The following is a 4993-nucleotide window of genomic DNA, read 5'->3' as shown; positions in this document are numbered from 1 at the left end:
TTTTCCGATGCAATTAACGTAACGTGACGCAAGATTTTTACGTGTCACCGGAACCGCCGTTTTCGCTGTAAATTATTTATAATCAGCCGCATAACTTGCAGGGCGAATTACACGCTGGAATTTTATTTCCCACGTAACGTTACACAAATACCTCTGGCGTAATCTTGGTTTTTACCACCGAGTAAATTTCGGCCCTGTCAACGGACGGCCGAAGGATCCCCCGAAAACTAATCATACGGATTAAATACGTCGTATTTCATTCCCGATTCACCGGTCGCGTCTCTTTAATGAAGAAAAAGAGCCGGTCGGAGCTTTATTTCCCGTTTATTTTTCGGACGGTGCCCGGAACGCGACGCGGAGGCCGTCGTTGCGGGTACACCGCACGGGAAGAGGGATGAAGATGCATCGTAAACGGGATCCCGTGCGGACGAGGGCGACGGAAAAGACACGCGATTTCGTGGTTCGCGGTTTTATCGTGTCGCGCATACCGGTCGCCGAAATATCTCGGGCCCGTGCATAAAAGGGAGCCTTTATGGGCCGCGTGTACGGCGAAGGTAGCCGGGACAGCTCGTTAACCCATTTCGAAGTGGGTGGAGAAAAGTCTGGACGACGGATCCGGGGAGCGACGTAAATGCTTTATCGCCTCGTTTCTTGGAACTCCTTACTCAGTCACGGCAGAGGGAAAATGTACTCCGGCCTTCCCTGCATCCCTTTGGATATCGCGCCACTTCTATTTCTGGCAGTACTTCCCCCTTTGGCCCGGTCGGAACGTTCCGTACGATTTCAGCTTTCCGACCAGCTTTCCGAACCGTTTCGCCACCCTTCTATTTGCGTCCATCTCTCGTAACAGTTATACGCGAAATGAGTCATCCCGCGGTGATTTACGCCGATATTATATGTAATAAATGAACCGAGCAGAGATTGCGCCATTTCATTGCGACCGCAAGGTGGATCAAACGAATTCTTTCTAAGTAAAGGCGTTTCGAAGATTTAAGCGCGTTCCTTGAGTTTTTCATTCGAGGAATTAATATCCTCGTCGCGAAGGATAACAGTTTCGGCTATTTCCAGTTACAAATACGACGTTTTCCAATTTTTGGAACGGCTCGGTTACGGGTACCTCGATCGATGGCATTCGGTGCTGCTAATAAAAGTTAGGATCCAAATTCTCCACGGTTCACTTAAGGGTAGGTTAACCTTAGATCGAGTGCAATCAGGATCCATCGTCGAAACTCCAGTTTCCACGTTTCATCGAGCATCATCCTATAGCAATTATTCCCACGTCCGAGTGTTTGCGACGAGAAACGGAACGGTTACTCGAGCCTCTCGCGCGTTTCCTCGGCATCGGCTGCGCCGTGGTACCAGCTGTTCGCGAATGGTCCACGTCCGCGGCTGCAGCACGGCCGTTTTCCTCATAACGCGCACCGGCAGCGGAACGAACGGTGATTTCCATCCGAGAAAATGTTCCCCTGGATGGCATCGAACCGGTTTAACGATGTTTTCCATGCGGCAGTTAACGTCTCCCCTTCATAGACAGGCTCCTCTGCTTATGCACACGTCCGCATACCTGTGCAACGTTTACGCGCGTCCGTATGCGGCGTCGCTGACGCCCGTCGCGTCCCGCGGGTGTCGCGTGCACACGCAAGCACGCGGACGTCCAGGATAGAAGCGCGGCTGGCAAAACTAGGTAGCCTTGAGGGTCTCTGTTTTCTGCCAGCGAATTCTATCCGAGCATCTGCATGCCGGCTACGTTCACCGTGCCCCGTCTCCGCGCCGCTTTTATTTAACAGAGAACCACCGACGTGTGTCATCGATTTGCATAGTCACCGCCGCGATACACAGGCCCGGTTTCTGTTCGTGTAACCTTGTTTCCAGTCCCGTGGCAGGCCTCGCAGCGCGCGCCTCGACGCGCAGCCGTCCACGCGATCAGGTGCAACGATGCGTCTCACGCGTCCTTACGCGCTTTTTCCACCTCCCCCGTGTCGTCCATTTTTCAAAATATTTTTCTACGCCATTTTTCGTTCGTTCGGTTAATTTGGAATTTGTTTACGGTAGAAATTACACGAGAAAACACGTCGATTTGAAATAATATGGTTTTTGAGCCATTTTTGAAAGGGCACGTCAAGTCGTAGGCTATTGGTAGATTATTGGCATATGTTTATACGATGCCGGTGTAGTAAAGTCGGAATTCTTTTAAGCGAATGGTAATACAAAGCAACGCCAGGCAAGATACGACGAGTCCGCGAAATTTCTACAGTGTTATATTCGAAATGGCAAAACGTTGCAAAGCAAGCGTAATTGACTGACATGTCCGTGTTTCGCGTGAGCACGGATTTTAATTAACATACCTATAAAACGTGTTTGAAAAGCAACATACTTTCGATATTTTACGAGCGAATAAATCTGGAACCTATGCTGTCTAGGAACTTTTATTACGCCGGTGTCTTTCCACGGGAACTAACGAGTTCGTAATTGTACAGTTAGACGTCTGCGATCTACAAAGACGGGTACACCGTGCACGGGTTGCTGTTCCCGATCCGCGGTTACGGCAAAGCAAACAATCGAAAGAGAAAATATTTTTCGCGAAATTACATAATCGCGACGACTTTCGTTTCAAGGTTCAACCGGTCGTCGACTGGATCGCTGCCGACGTCAGCTGAACCGCCGTACGCTGGTATTGTAATACATACATCTTTTGTTTAAGCTGATAAAATGCCAGTGATAACCGTAATGTGTTGCGGCATTCGCAGTCTGCATAATATCCCTGTAACACGTCACGTACAGCTGAGCAATTATTAAATAACTTCTAAATTAAGAATTATTTCCAATAAACTTTCCTCCGTTTCCCAAAAATCTCCGATGATCGAGATCGATCTTCGAATCGATTTTACCGCTTTCGTCGATTCTTCTCGTCGTCGATTTGAATTATGCAAAGCAGCGAAAATGCGTATCTTCAAATTTACAATTTGCTCTTCTCCTCGCAGCGTATATCGATTATTATTGTTCGCTGCAATTGCCATGTTTGTCAAGTACATACCGTGTAATTCAACGTCCCGGCATCTACGATTAGATAACAGTTATCTGCACGGCGCTTCCCTCTGTTGCCTAGGCAACTGTTTCCACTTCCTGCCCGTTTATCTATTCACTTGCTAATTTGTTGCAATAAATTTTATCGTGGCCCGATTCGGATCGATGTAACACGGTGGTGTGAACGAGAGTCGGTAAAAAAGGTGATGCAAAGGGAATCGTTTTACGAACGAACCGGTTGGACATCCGATCCTCCGGTTTCAACTAAAGGGCGAAACGAGAGCAGCGAGCACAGGTATTATAGTAACAATGAGGAATTTTTCGATAGAAGACACGGAACACCCGTTATTCCACAATTTCCCTGCAGCCTGGAAATTCGACGCATCATAGAAACACGCCCTGAAAGGGGTGAAGGAACTTTGAAAAGGAGAAGAGAAATTTCATCCCCTCGGTTTCGATAAAACTGTAATTCGAACCTCGCGTAGAATTTCCTTTCGAGTTCCGATCTTCTCTGTTGAAATATTAAATTTTAATTTGGGGAAATAGAGAATTGTCCAGAGAAATAACGTCGTCTTCGGTGCACGGGGGTGCAAAGTGGGAGACATTGAAACTGACGTTGCGGGTGTTGCGAAAATCATCAGGAAAGGGGATCACGCGACTCGGAGCTTAGGCTCGTTGATTCCACGCGAATAACAATTCGATCTTTATCAGGACACGACCGGTATGCGGGAGCTTACGAGGTCGCCGGCAATCGAGAAAGCAACGATTCGTGGCGTTATGCAAATGACGAATTTCTCTCGGCTCCCTTTAAATAAATGCGTTTACATGGTCCTGATTTACGTTGTCACTTACGCACGGTAACGAGCAGCCTATTAAATGTTCCTTATTCGTGTGCCACCGACGTGTTATATCGATTACGACAGCAACGGGGGAAACGTTGAAATAAATTGAAATGTTCAACAATGAAGCCGTTGTTGGACGCAAGTGTAAAGTAATCGAGCAGATGTGCCGGAGCTATCGGGAGAGTTTTCCAGAGAAATCAAGTATAATTGGTTTATCGGTCAGTCAAGACAATTCGATAGCTCGACTCGAGGAAATGTGTCATAAACAAAGAATCACACTTTGTACTTTTCGCGATGATCTGCTATTGCAGACAAAGGCTGTTCCCGTCATGGAGAAGGAAACGTTCTAGCAGCTTTGATTTCTTACCGCCAGACTCGGAATGATAACTTACTTTGCTCGATAGTTGGCAAACAACCACGTTCCAACTTTGATACTCGCCAACTCAACGATCCTCTATCTTATCGTTCCCGCCAAACTGTCAAGATGATTTTCATTACTCGGCAATCGGTAGACGACCATCTTCCAACTCGTTCCGTGCAAAATCGATCACTTCTCTGAGTAAACTAACAACGGATCTCTGCATCGAGTCTCTATTTTACCGTATTCCCATTTGATCTTCGCTCTTCTCAGCTGCATCCTTGCGTCAGCGATCCTAAACTGAGAGACCTAAACTGCGACCTTAAATAAGGACATCAAGACGAAACGAAGGAAGCCTCGCGAATCGCAAAGGAACTGGAAGCAGAAGTGGCCATGGAAAATAAGCACTTTCAGCTGTCAAGGGATTCAATGGTAGCAACGAGAGGCGTCCTCCTATTTCGCGGAACGTTCACCGGGATCCTGCGAACGGGAAAATTTAATGGGCACCGATTCACAAAAGCGAGAGGCTACGTGTCAGGTTGTACGGTCTCGTTCGGCAATGATTCGTTTTCGTGGTCGTGGTGATGGTGCAAACCAGATAGTAGGCAGAAGGAGCTACGGAGATACGATCTTCCGGTAAAAGGAGAAAGAACCCCCCGGAGTGACTTTGAATCTATGGACCCTTTTAAGGTGTCCCTTCGCGGGGCTTGTTCAGTTTGGCTTAGCGTCGGAAACGCAACAAACGATCCTCAGACGCCCAACGAACCGC

Source organism: Eufriesea mexicana, unplaced genomic scaffold (assembly GCF_001483705.2).
Source record: "Eufriesea mexicana isolate 0111107269 unplaced genomic scaffold, ASM148370v2 scaffold1137, whole genome shotgun sequence".
NCBI lineage: Eukaryota > Metazoa > Arthropoda > Insecta > Hymenoptera > Apidae > Eufriesea > Eufriesea mexicana.
This window is presented reverse-complemented; position numbering follows the sequence as displayed.